Here is a 14,501-nt window from a genome sequence, read left to right as displayed (position 1 = left end):
CAATGAGGAAGACAGGAGGCGTAGAGATGCGGGAGAGTACACCTGGGCCACAACTCATCGCATCAACAGAAGGCACCAGAGTTCAGAGCAGGTTAACGCTCTACCCATCTGTGGTTCTGAGGAGCATCTGAAGAAGGACTGCCCCCATTACCAGCAAGGACCTAAGCGTGGTTCCAATCAAGGAAGGGGCAGGGGGCAGAGAAGGGGGCCTGGCGGGGGCAAAGGTGGTGCTAAGGGCAATTCTGTGTATACTAGTTACCTCACCCCCGACACAAAGGCTGATGGCCCTACTGGCTTCTGGTTACTGGACTCTGGGGCTTCATCTGACATTGCTAACTTGAGGCAAGGCTTTAAGAGGTTAAGGAGAATTAACTCCTCCGTTAAGGTTGCAAATGGTAACAATGCTTTGGTTGTTGGGGAAGGCACTGTCTCTGTACCAGGGCTGGGCAATGTCGAAGGTGTATTACATGCTCCCTCTATAGCCAATAACCTGTTAAGCATAACCAAGCTATGTGATGATGGCAGGGTGGAGGTATTGTTTCGCAAAGGGGGAGGTCATGTCACTCGAGACAAAAGGGTCATTGGGAATGTTACCATTATAAATGGTTTGCCATATTTCTCCCCCGAGTACCCAGCCACAGGAGACAGCTCACAGGGTGCCACCCCAGAAGGGGCCTGCGCGCAGAGAGAGAGAAAGGCTCCACAGCCAGCTCCCAGGCTGTCAAAGATGCACAAGACTGAGGCAGTTGCACCCACGCCACCTCAACCAGCACCACGGCCTTCCAAGGCCAACGCGGGCAAGAAACCCGAGCCTCAGCAGACACCTAAGGCAGGTAAGCCCAAAGAAGGGCCTAAGGTGCCAGCACCTCCCAAGGCAACCAGAGCCAATGGGGTGTCAGTGGGAAAGCCGCTCCATACTAAATGTGCCCACCTCTTACATCGGAGGTTAGGCCATGCGAGCTTCCCAGTGGTTAAAAAGATGGGGGAATTCGCTGAGGGGATTCATCTCCAGGATTGTGAGGTGTTTCTGGACTGTGCCATCTGTAAGAGGGCAAAGAGGAAGGCTGCCCCAATACCTAAGGTGTCACTGCGTAAAACTCAATACCCATATCAATTAATACATGTTGATTTGGTTGGGCCATTTACACCGTCCCTAGGAAAAAGACAGTATTTCCTCACTGCCGTCGATGATTTCTTGAGGTACGGCCATGTGTATACCCTCACGGAAAAGTCTGAAGCCTTTGATGCCATAAAGTCACTGTACAACTACGTGGAAACTCAGTACAAGACCAAGATCGCGTAGCTGCAGAGCGACCGGGGGGCTGAGTTCATGTCCCGAAAGTTCCAGGACTGGATAAGGCACAAGGGCATACACCATTTTCGTACAGCACCTTTTTCTCCTGCGCAGAACGGTGTGTCAGAAAAACATAACGGCACTCTGCAGACCATGGTGCGCAGCCTGATTGTGGATGCTGGGGTTGCGGAATCGTACTGGGCGGAGGCGGTACACTACGCCAACTACACCCTGAACCGCACCTGGAGCAGCGTTGTGAACCAGACCCCATATTTTCTGGTCCACGGTAGGAAGCCAAATTTGGGACACTTGCGTGTGTTTGGCTCCTACGCTTGGGTGCACATCCCCAAGCAGCTGCGGAAGAAGGGGAGATCCGTCTCCCAGAGACTGAGGTTCTTGGGCTATGCCCCTGGCTCCAAGGCCTACCGATTCCTGGGAGAGGGAGGCAGGACTGTGACCTCCCAATATGCCTCCTTCGAAGAGGACTCCAATTGGACCCAGATCCACTCAAATGATCTGGGTCCATACATTAACCGGCCCAGCAAAGCTGCACCAACCATGACACCGCCTGAGACAACCACAGACCCTGCCACCGATGAGAGCGAGGAACAGGACGAAGAGGTCAGCCTACCTGGTCCAGATGAGGAGGATGAGCCATCCAGTCCTGAGGGGGAAGACACGCCATCTTCACCTGACTCTTCGCCTCCAGCGATGCTCCAGAGGCCCATGATGCCCAACGCCTGGGACCGAGGGCCTCCACATCCCGGTCGTGAACAGCCAGTTGGCGAAGAACCCACAGAGGAAAAGGGTGGTGAGTGGCAGGAGGTCAGAAGGTAAAAACGGTCCAACAAGGGGGTCCCACCTAAGAGAATTGACATTGGGCACGTCGCATCCGTCAACAGCATCGTGGTCACCCCAAAGACTTTCTCTGCAATCCAAGAGCTGCCCATTAAAGAACAGGAGAGGTGGCAGGACACCTGCTCGCCCTCTCAGACATATTCACCGTCACCTGTCATTGGCTGGCAAGAAGGGGAATTGTTAGGTGTTTTGTGCCAGCCATGGCAGTCTCTTCAAAGGCCACCAGATGGGGGCAAAGAGGCACCTTTGATCCCACTGGTGGGTCAAGGGGCTCCAGCCCCTGCAGCCCCATTGGGGAAAGTTAATGGCCCTCTGGCCCCCTCACACACCTTGTAAAGGAGGGGCCAGGGGCCCCTATAAGAACCCCTGCACAGGGGCTGCTCCCCCCCTTTTTGCCTTTTGCCCCTTTTTGCTTTTTACCCTTTCCCTTTTTCCCTACTCTTGTTCTAGTCTCCTATGGGACTGACCCATGGGCTCAATCCAGGCATGGATGCCTCCATGCCTGGGAACTTATTTTACTCCACTTTTACTTCTAAATAAAGACTTAATTTGATTGCATCCTTGCGTGCTGACCTTTTCTTGGAAGCGCCCTCAACGAACCATCGTTCTTCGTGAGATCCCTCACAATAACATTCTAGGTGGATCTCAGCGGAGTCAAGGAATAGAGCTAGCTGGTCTGAGTCCCCATCAAACTTTCCTCTGAACTGGGGCAGTTCATTCATCACTGCTCCTCTCTCCCCCTGTTGGCCTCTGTATGCTTGCATTTGATGTGGCTGGCCCTCTTCCTCAGCTCTAGTTTGGAGGGAGAGAGGGGTTTGTCTGCCCTGGGCAGACTGCCTGCTGCATGGAAAAGACACTGGTTGCAGCCTCCTTCTAATGGGTGGAGAAGGGGGGCTGTGTTCCTGTCTGCTTCTCCTCACTTCAAAGGGATCCACTGCTCCTCCCCTCTCCTTTGGCCTGCACAACGGCCCCTCATCGGGAATGGTGGCCCAGTCAAATTCCTCCCTCGGCTGCTCTCTGGAACTCCCCAGGGGCCTTGGGAGCCTGGCTTGTTTCCAGTCCGACCTCCACTCCACTCTTCCCAGCTCGCTCAGGGGCTTCCCCTTTTCCCGGGCATTGGGGTGAAGGAACTAAACCTCAGCTGCTTTAGGGATTAACTCCCACCAATACTCATCTTTTCTTGCTTCTGCCGCTGGAGCAGGCATCTCAGCTTTGATGTCTGAGGGAGGCTGCACTCTGGCTGCAATTAGGCTCTCTTCAGATAGCCCATCTTCGGCCATGGTTGCCTGATTTTCCCTCCCAGCACCCCAGATATTGGGGAGCGATTGGAGAGTCCAGGATTCAGGAAACCTGGTAATCTTGATAGATTTTAAAATTAGTTCTAACTGTCTGTGAAGTTTCCAAAAGATGCCCTAATTAATTCATGAGCCATGAGCTAAACTTCAAAAGAAATACAGTCATTTATTAGGAGCACCATTTCGGCAATATTCGGATGCAGTTAGAACTAATCCCACATAGATTTACATTCCCCTATGACCCTGTCTCTCCCCTCCTCCCTGGCCATGTCATAAATCACATTCTCCAATTACCCACTTTGGCTGGCTGTGAAATCCAACACCCTTCTTCTGATTGCGGAAGAAAGCATGTATGGAATGTAGCTTCCATTAGGGAAATCAATTCGATCTATCAGTTCTCCCTCCCTCCTACTCATGGCAACTTGAAAGCTTTGCAAGTTGACAACCTGGAGCAAAGCTACCTAAACCGCAGATGTACTCGATGACGCCAAAGGAGATGGAGGAGTTATGGCGGTACATCGACAAAAATTTGGCTAGGGGGTTTATCCAACCGAGTCAGTCACGGATGGCAGCGCCTGTATTATTCCGGGCGAAATAGCAGCAGGTTGGTTAATGGCAAGGCGACCAGAGAGAACGATGGGACGAACTGTCGGTAAAAGTTGGCGAAGCCCAGGAAGCCCTGCAACGTGGAGACCTGCTGCAAACGAAACATACTGCCACCAAACCCCGGCCGGGACAACCCCTTAATTGGACAGCGGACTGCCAAAGGACATTTGAAACTTTAAAAACCCTTATCATCTTGCAAAGCTTTCAAGTTGCCATGAGCAGGAGGGAGGGAGAACTGATAGAGCTGATTGGTTTCCATAACTGAAGCTGCATTCCCTAGATCAGTGATGGCTAACCTTTTTGCCATCACGTGCCAGGAGAGGAGGGGGCGGGGGAGGGTCGCGCATGCACGTGCCCACGCGCATGCGTGTGCAACCCCCTCCCCCATCCTCCCCCCCACTCCTGGCACATGATGGCCTGGTAGGCCCGTTTTTCTTTCTTACCTGGCTCCAGTTCCTCTCTGTGTATCTGGGAAGGGCGAAAACAGCCTTTCCCACTCCCTTGGAGGCCCTACGGAGGCTGAAAGGGCCCATTTCCCAACTCCCGGTGGGACAGGAAGTGAAATTTTTTGCTGTCCCCAGTCTCCAGAACCTCTCTAGGAGTCTCTAGGAGCCTCTCTAGGAGTCTCTGGAGGCTGGGGACAGGAAAAAGCGTCACTTCCTGTCCCACCGGGAGTCGGAAAATGGGCCCTTTCAGCCTCCGTAGGGCCTCCAAGGGAGTGGGAAAGGCTGTTTCCGCCCTTCCCAGATACACAGAGAGGATCTGGAGCCAGGTAAGAAAGAAAAACGGGACTTCCCCACCCCCCTCCAGGCCCTCCAGAGGCAGGAAACAGCCTGTTTCCCTACTTCTGGTGGGCCCAGAAGGCCCAAAAATCAGCTGGCCTGCGCACGCATGCGCCCCAGAGCTGAGCTGGCGTGCCCACTAATATGGCTCCGCATGCCACCTGTGGCACACGTGCCATAGGTTCGCCATCATAGCCCTAGATGCTTTCTTACCGCAATCAGTAGAAGTGTGTTGGGTTTCAAAGCCAGCCAAAGTGGGTAATTGGAGAATGTGATTTATGACATGGCCAGGGAGGAGGGGAGAGACAGGGTCATAGGGGAACGTAAATCTACGTGGGATTAGTTCTAACTGCATCCGAATATTGCCGAAATGGTGCTCCTAATAAATGACTGTATTTCTTTTGAAGTTTGGCTCATGGCTCATGAATTAATTAGGGCATCTTTCGGAAACTTCACAGCCCTCTTTGCTAGAGAACCATCCTGAAACACCCTGAACCCAGATGACCTTTCATTGTGCAGGCCGACGCCAATGATGTAACCGTGGGAGCCGTCTTGCTACAAAAGAATGCTGATGACTGGTTGCAGCCCTGTGCCTACACGTCCCGGAAGTTGACACCAACAGAACGGGGGTGGGCAATTTGGGGAAAGGAGGCCTTTGCAGTGCGGTGGGCACTGCTCACGTGGCGACATCTGTTAGAGGGGGGCCGACAGCTGTTTGAGGTGTGGACAGACCACAAAAACCTCGAGGCTCTTCAAACCCCATGGCAATTATCACCAAAGCAGGTCCGGTGGGCGCAGTACTTTCAGCGGTTCAATTTCACTCTAAAGTACGTCCCTGCCTGGAGGAACTTCTTGGCCGATGCCCTGTCACGCATTCCTCAGTACCATAGTCATCAAGAGGACATGGTACAAGCCATCATCCCACCTGGCCACCCAGTGGCTTGTATAATGGGCGAGGACCCGGGTGATGGCCTTACAAAGGAACTGCAAACAGCATTGTTGAATGATCCATGGCTGTTGGAGAATCAAGTACTGTGCACTCACATGGACGGGTTGGCTTGGAAGGGTGACAAGTTATATGTACCATCTACCCTCAGACCCACAATGTTATGCCGTTGCCACGACATAAAGCAAGCTGGCCATTTCGGGTTCCTCAAAACCCTACACCTGGCGAAACGGCAGTTCTGGTGGCCTTGCATGTAGTCAGAGATCAAGGAGTATGTAAAGAACTGTCCAATATGTGTGGTGACAAAGGCACGGCCAGGAAAACCCCTAGGCCTCCTGCAGACCGTGGCTGATCCAGTCTGACCATGGGAAGAGATTGCCATGGATTTCGTATTGGACCTGCCGGAGAGCAATGGGCACACTGTCATATGGACAGTCATAGACCTGTTCTTGAAACGGGCCCATTTCGTGCTGTGCGTTGGGATACCGTCGGCATGGCGGCTGGTGAAGCTGTTCATTAGTCACATTTACTGTCTCCATGGGGTGCCTAGGCGTATCATCTCAGATAGGGGGGTGCAGTTCACCGCCAGGTTTTGGCGTGACTTCATCCGCCTGATAGGCTCTACCCAAAGCCTGAGCTCAGCGTTTCACCCCAGTACCAATAGAGCCATCGAAAGAGCAAACGCCATGGTTGAACGCTATCTGAGATGCTATGTTTCCTATCAGCAGAAGGACTGGACAGGCCTCCTTTCATTTGCGGAGGTGGCGTATAATAATGTGGTGCACGGCAGCACCAGGTTTACCCCCTTCCGGGTGGTGAACGGGGTGGAGTTTGTGGCCATTCCCAAATGGACCCATGACCCCCAGGCTCCGAGACCCCTGAAGTAATGGGCAGATATGATACCAGATGTCTGGGGTATCACTGCATTATGTGTTTGTCAGCCGAGCGTCTGTCCTAAGATTTATGGTAGCCTGCCAGAGACCTTTATTACGTCCCTTTAGCAACAGATATAAGACTAGCCTTGTGATGTTTTTTTTGAGCTGTTGCGCATGTTTCTGTTCGTCTATGTGATAAGCTGCCGGTAAAGATGTAGTTGGTATGTTTGTTTTTTTTATAATAAAATGTTTATTAGAATATATTCGGGTTTTCTTTCTTTAAAGCATACAGCATGGAAAACAAGATCCATCTGACTCTAATTAAGTGCAATTATCCCAGGGGAGTATCGAGGAAGATTTTCGCTTTAACAGTGGGAGCAGAGGATGGTTTATTTATACTGGTTTTCCTTGTTGTTGCTCTGCTGATAAGCGTATAGGCTATTAGTCAGATGGTTAGTTCAGCGACCGAGGAACGCTGCAAATATGCCAAGAAAGAAAACCAGACGCAGGGCTCAGTCTGCTGAAGATATGAACCTCTCTGAGGAAAGGATCTTACGAAGGCTTTCAACTTTACAAACTCTGCTTGCTTCAGGAACCAGGCTCGAGGAAGGTGCTGTTGGGGAAGCTGTTCTTGAAGATGACATGCTACCAAGGTTAGTGACGCCCTCTTCTGTTTTTACATGCCCTCAACCGATTCTTAAAGAAGTTCGGGAATGTGAAAGGCTTGGTGCCAAACCTAAAGCTCCACAAGCGGCTGGGCATTCCTCCCCCAAAGGGAGAGGTGAAATTCATTATTCCCCACTTAGCCCTGAACAAACCCTGCATGAGACGGCTGTGCAAAGTTATTTTGATCAAATAGAGGTTTTAGAACATGGGCTGCACCAGGCGAAAGCGTTTGCCTCCTTGCTTAAGCCAGATAAGAGGGTCTCTGGTGTTTTTCAAATCCCTGAGTCCTCCATTTTGCCTTCTTATTCAAAGCCAAAGGCACTCCCACACGTGGGTATCACGTCAGGCGAACAGAAAGTTATGTCTACGTCACAATTGCCTCGTGATGTTGTGACTTCTCAGATTATACATGACGCTGCTAAATCAGCAGAGCCTTCTGCGATGTCTACAACTAATGTTGCAGCACCATCTGCTGGCAAAAGTAATTTACGAGATAAAAACGAATTGCTCTACGTGCTGCAAGAGCATTTACAAAATTTACAGTGAACTCTTTCGACGATGTCTCTAACTCAATCATTTCTTCAGGCTGCAACGCCACCCGTGCCTCCACAGGCTCAATTTTTAGCACCCCCTGTGGTGCTGGTGACATTTTTCCTATTTTAGATGGAGTACAGAAACGCTTAATGCAGCAAATACAAGTGCCAGCGCCTCCAGCAGGCCATGTTAATATTGCAGCTCAAGCACCAGTGGCAGCTGTAGTACAGCAGCCGCAAGTTCAAGTACAACAGCCGCAAGGTCAAGTGCACGCGCAAGTGCCTTCAGCTGCACAACCTACACAACCAGTGCCAGCGCCTGTTCCAGCACTGGCACGAGCACAAGCACCACAAGTACCACAAGCGCCTTTACCTGCACAGCTAGCACAGCTTGCACAGCTAGCACCTCAATTGCATGTTCCTCAACAGGCATCTTCTATTGTTCCACTGGCTGGTGATTCGAAATTAAAGCAGTCAGGACATAATTATAAGGCATGGGTCAGTGAGGTTGGACTTTTGCTCCGTAGAGAAGGTACCCATTGCATGGTTTTTAATCCTCCTGACCAGCCATGGGCTCCTGAAATAAGAGACTTAGATACTAAAGCATGCACAACATTATTGATGTCCATGGATACTGAACTGCAGGTCACTTTTCCACCTGATGCAACCGCCCAACAAATTTGGGTTCAATTAGAAACATGCTACCGGCCTGTTTCGATCGAATCTACATGTTTGCTCTTGTCTGAGTTCCATGGGTTGAGATTAAAACCTGGTGAATATATTGGAGAACATTTAACTAAAATGAAGGGAATGAGAAAAGAATTGGGCGAAAGAGTCTATCCAATTGATGATTTTCAAATGATTAGCATTTTTATTAATTCATTGAATTATGAATGGAAAGATGCCATTACAAAGATTAATCAAGTGCCTATTGCCCAGTGCACAGTGGATCATGTATGCAGAATATTGACTGAAGAAGAGGCATTTATGCTAGCCACACCACATTTGAGAGGACCACCTGCATCAAGAGCTCCAGCGAGGCGTCCCTTCCGAGGAAGAGCCTACGTTCCAAGGATGCCAAGATGCTACATCTGTAATCGTGTGGGACATGTCACCCGGGATTGTCCCCAACGATTTACAGCTTCCGCCACGTACCAGCCCAGAGGAACAGACTCCAGAGGAGGCAGAGGCAGTGGTGGAAGACAAGGTCGTCATGGTCCCAGGCGTGGTCTGCGAGCTCCACTCACATTGGCTGTAACCAACGATTCACAACCTCATCCAGAGTACGACAGACGACCTCTGTGGACTTTGGATAGTGGCGCAGCGTTGCATGTTACCTACAGAAAGGAACTTTATACAGAGATGCATGAGCCTGAACCTGAACTACGTGAACGTTTTCAAATCATCCTTGTCAGGTCATGGGAAAAGGAACTGTTTATGTTGAAGAGCTCGATGCATTTATTCCTGATGTTTATCACATACCAACAGCAAATAATAGTTTGCTTAGTCAGAGTCACTTGTCAAGAGTATCAAAGTTCCAGGTCCATCACTTCAAAAAAGCAAGTTATATAGTTAAAAATGGAGATATTGTTGCTGAAACCATGTTAATTGGTGGTATTTATTACATAAAGCCAAAGTCTAAACCGCAAGCACAGGCAAGTATACAAACTCCAAAGGAGGAGAGCACAGGCCCAGTAAGAGATGTCCCAGAGAGAGATGCTGTTGCTACTCCAAAGGCTTTTAAAGCCAACAAAAAGAAAATTAAGAAACAGGTTGCTCAGAGCAAGCCTGAGGTTCCTGATAAAATTGTTAATGTTGAAAATTCACTAACAGGTAAACCTTTGCATTACAGGTGTATCCATAAGTGGCATAGACGATTGGGGCATGTCAGTTTCCGTGTTCTCAGGAAGATGCTGGAGTTCGCGAGAGGTTTGGATCTAAAGGGGTGTAAGGTGTTTTTGGATTGTGCTGTCTGCAAAAAGTCCAAATCCAAAGCAGCAGCCATTCCAAAACGCGCTACACGCCTGTCAACACGCATTTTTGATTTGGTACACACTGACATAGTAGGTCCTTTTGAACCAACACTTGGTGGTAAAAAATATTTTCTAACAATTGTTGATAATTACTCTAGATATGGATATGTAGTTCCTATGAAAGAAAAATCTGAGACCTTTCAGACCTTTAAAGACTTTGCCGCTCTTGTTTATACCCAACACGAAGTTAGCATCACCAGAATTCAAAGTGATCGTGGTGCTGAATTCATGTCTCACCGGTTTCAGGACTGGATGTGTAAAAATGGAATTCTGCACCAAACCTCAGCCCCTTATACGCCGTCTGAGAATGGGGTGGTAGAAAGGCGAAATGGAGTTCTGCAAACCATGATGCGTTGTCTCCTAGAAAACGCCAACCTCAGTATCCCATACTGGGGTGAAGCTATTAAATATGCAAATTATATTGTCAACCGTACTTGGAGTAGTGTAATAAATCAGACTCCTTTCTTCATGTTGTATGGGTACAAGCCCGATCTCAAAAACCTTCATATTTTTGGTTCATACGCTATGGTGAACATTCCCCTAGCTCAAAGAAAGAAAGGAGGTCCAGCAGCAAGGAGGATGAGATTTATGGGTATTGATGATAATTCAAAATGGAGCAAATTTGTAGACTCCACACATGTAATAGTGATTTCCCAATCCGCTACTTTTTAAGAAGATGCTGACTGGTCCAGGATTCATTCCAATGATCCTGGAGTTTATTTTCCTAGAGATTATGCTGCTGATGTCTCATAAATAAGTGAAGGCTTTATATGATCTATGAAGAAACCAGCAGTTTTTTCTTCCCCCTTACATTTTACTTTCGCCTCAGTGCTCTTTAAATCCTCTGTTCAAAAGTTCAAGAAGGGCCTTGGTAGTACAGTGGTCTAAAGCACCCTGTTATTAACACAGCTGCCTGCAATTACTGCAGGTTCGAATCTTACCAGGCTCAAGGTTGACTCAGCCTTCCATCCTTTCTAAGGTAGGTTAAATGAGGACCCAGTTTGTGGGGACAATAAGCTGACTTTGTATAAATATACAAAAGTATGAAGGCTATTGCTTAACGCATTGTAAGCCGCCCTGAGTCTCCGGAGAAGGGCGGCATATAAATCAAATTAAAAAAAAAAAAAGTAAGACCAAAAGAGATTCTTTCCTTTCTTTTTGCAACTCCAGCACTCAGCCAATCTGCTCCTCTTGCTATGCTGAGTCACGGCAATGTCGGTCCTCGCTTCTTCTTCTCCTTTCAGATCCATTCCTATCCTTTTCTCTCTCTCTCACTGTCTCTCTAGTGTGCCAGTTCTCTCACCTTCTTCGTAGTTCTCAGTTCCTTCCAACTGTCTACAATCGTGCCTCCTCTTCACAGTTTTCACACTTTCTCTTCTTTGCCGCCTTGACAGTCAAATGTGTTGTGCTGACTCATTCCTCCTTCCGCCAAATCGCCGCTCGTACTCTCCACTGGAAAACTTGTTAACTCGCAAAGACCGGACTCAATCTTTCAAAATGATCTTTAATCTTGCGGTATTTGAAGTAATCGCTTGAAATAACACCGTCTGTTGAAAAAAATCTTCTCTTCCCTTTACTCACTGGCTCATCGCAGCCTCAGGTCTGCCATAGCAAGCTGCCAGACACATTCGCGCTGGATCAACAGGGGTGTCCATTTGTGCAATGAGTGATTGCCCTTCACTTCGCCATGCTCTGGACTCCCATTCTAGTCCACAATGCCTTCCAGGCTTTTGCACCCCGAAAGGTCACCAAAACACGAAAAGTTCAATGTTGGAGAACAGAGACCATTCTCCTTCCACCGCACCACTGCAATCCCGCCTCCGGAACCCCAAGTACTTATTGGTCCCTTCCAACTCTATTCTGATTGATTGATTGATTGGTTGGTTGGTTGATTGGTTGGTTTCCTGCCATTAAAGTAGTATCATCTGCTTATTTGAGGTTGTTGATATTTCTCCTGGCTAGCTTAATTCTGGCTTGTGATTTATCCAGCCAGCAATTTCATATAATTAACTCTGCATATAATTTAAATGAGCAGGGTGACATTATACAGCTTTGTAGTACTCTTTCCCTATTTTGAATCAATCAGTTGTTCTGTGTCTGGTTGTAACTATTGCTTCTTGAACCTGCATACAGGTTTCTCATGTGGTCTGGCACAGTGGTGGATTGCTACCTGTTCGCCCTAAATCGGGCGAACTGGTGGTGGCAGCGGGAGGCTCCGCCCACCCACCTGGATGCTTCTGCCCCTATATCCTCTGACTTTAAAAAAAAATCACGTGTACTCCTTAGTTCTCGGTTCACATACTGCTGAAGCCTAGCTTGTAGGATTTTGAGTACAACCTTGCTAGTGTGTGAAATGAGGACAATTATATGGTAGTTTGAAGCATCTTGGTATTTATTATATATTTATATTTAAGCCAGTCATCTGTCTTAAGTAGCTTTCACAATTAAACTACAGAGCTTAATTTAATTTTTATTTTTTTGCTTTTTTTATTTTGCAATTCTATGTTAATTTTATTTCAGTAATCTGATATATTATCTTTTCCGCTTTGTTAGAATGATTGTTATGTTGTTTGTTTGATACTGGCCTACAAAAAAGGGTTTATATTATCTCCCTCACTCGGTTTGTTTCTCACTGATTGCCTCTGTGTTTCAGGTTCATTCTTTTCTGAGAAGTGTCAGATTCAACAACAGTGTTGGTGAAAAGATCTCCTTCGATAAAGGAGATCTCCCCCCTTCCCCCCCACCCCCCTCCCTAGACTTCCCAGAACAGGCACAGGGTATAGCATTCACAAACATAAAGCTAAAATATGCTAACAAATTATTGCATTCATATTCTCCCTAAATCTTTAACTCCTTATAACTCAAGAACTATAAACATAAACTACTTAAAAATATTTCATTCATAAGCTATATGAATCTCCTTGTTTGGATACTTTTTTTGCATATAGTCAATCCATCTTCTCTATTCTGATATGTATCTTTCATTTGAATGATCTTTAAGATATGATGAAATTTTTGCCATCTCAGCCAGATGCACAACTTTTAATGTCCATTCCTCAATGGTAGGTGGATCTTCCTTCTTCCAGTACTGTGCCACCAGTAACCTGGCCGCTGTTATTAAATTCAAAACCAACTTAGTCTCTATTACAGTACAATCCGTGACTATTCCCAACAAAAAAAACTGTGGTGTAAATTTAATTTTTTTCCTTAAAATATTTTGAATAATCCACCATATTTTTATCCAAAAAGCCTTAATTTTTTTACATGTCCACCATATATGAAAATATGTAGCATCTTCACACTCACATCGCCAACACTTGGGTTGTAAATTTGGATACATGCAGGCTAGTTTTTTGGGGTCTAAATGCCATCTATAAAACATTTTGTAAAAGTTCTCTCTTAAGTTTTGAGCTTGTGCGAATCTTACATTTCTAACCCATATCTTTTCCCATGTATCCAACATTATTGGTTCACCTATGTTTTGTGCCCATTTTATCATACAATCCTTGACTAGCTCTGTTTCCGAATCTATTTCCACTAATACATTATACAACCTTTTAATATGCATTTGACCTTTATCTCTTATTTGCTTTATCAAATTCTCATCCTGCTGCAAAATACCAGTTTTTTGATCCTCTCTCCATCTGGCCTGCAGCTGACCATACTGAAACCAAGTCTTAATAATTCCTTCTTCTCTTAATTGCTCCATAGATTTTAATTGTAATCTAACTCCTTCCTTATAAAGGAGTTCCTTATATGTAAACTTATCTTGCTTTTGCTCCAAATTTATATTCTCTATCGCGTGTCTGGGTACTGTCCATATTGGTAACTTATCCTTTAGTTTATATTTATACTTTTTCCAGACACGCAGTAGTGACTTTTAAAAGTCTTATCTACTTTCTTGTCATACAATAGATAAGCATGCCAGCCATAGACCAGACCATATCCTTCAATATTCAGTATCTCTTCCTCCGTTAAATTTATCCAATCTGTAATTGCTGAGAGGGTAGCAGCTTCATAATACAGTCTTAAATTGGGCATTTTAAGATCACCACTTTCTCGGGTGTCTTGCATTATCTTTTGATTAACTCGTGGTTTCTTCCCTGCCCACACAAACTTGTTTATACCCTTCTGCCATTCCTTCAAATTTTCATCTTTTTTAAGTATAGGTATCATTTGAAAAAGAAGTAAAAATCTTGGTAAGATATTCATTTTTACAGCAGCTATCCTATCCAGCAAAGACAGTTGCAATTTCTTCCAATTTTCCATCTCTTTCTGTATTTTTTGCCATAACGGTTCATAATTATGTTGATTCCTTCTTAACTATTTCAAATCCTGTTAACCTTTCTATCTCTTCTCTTTGGCTTCTAGTCATATTTTTAGCTATTATCTTTGTTTTAGCTGTATTTATTTTAAAACCAGATACTTGTCCATATGAACGGATTACATCCATCAAGGCTGTAATGGATTGCACCGGTTGGGCTAAGGTAACCACCAGGTCATCCGCAAATGCTCGTAACTTATATTCATGCCGTCTAATTCTAATTCCATTTATTATATCAGTCCCACATATTTTATTTAATAAAATTTCCAGCATCAAAATAAACAATAAC

Source organism: Pituophis catenifer, unplaced genomic scaffold (genome assembly GCF_029215685.1).
Source record: "Pituophis catenifer annectens isolate HBS135680 unplaced genomic scaffold, rPitCat1.0.hap2 SCAF_5, whole genome shotgun sequence".
Classification (NCBI taxonomy): domain Eukaryota; kingdom Metazoa; phylum Chordata; class Lepidosauria; order Squamata; family Colubridae; genus Pituophis; species Pituophis catenifer.
The sequence above is the reverse complement of the archived record's forward strand: the minus strand, read 5'-3'. Positions refer to the sequence as shown.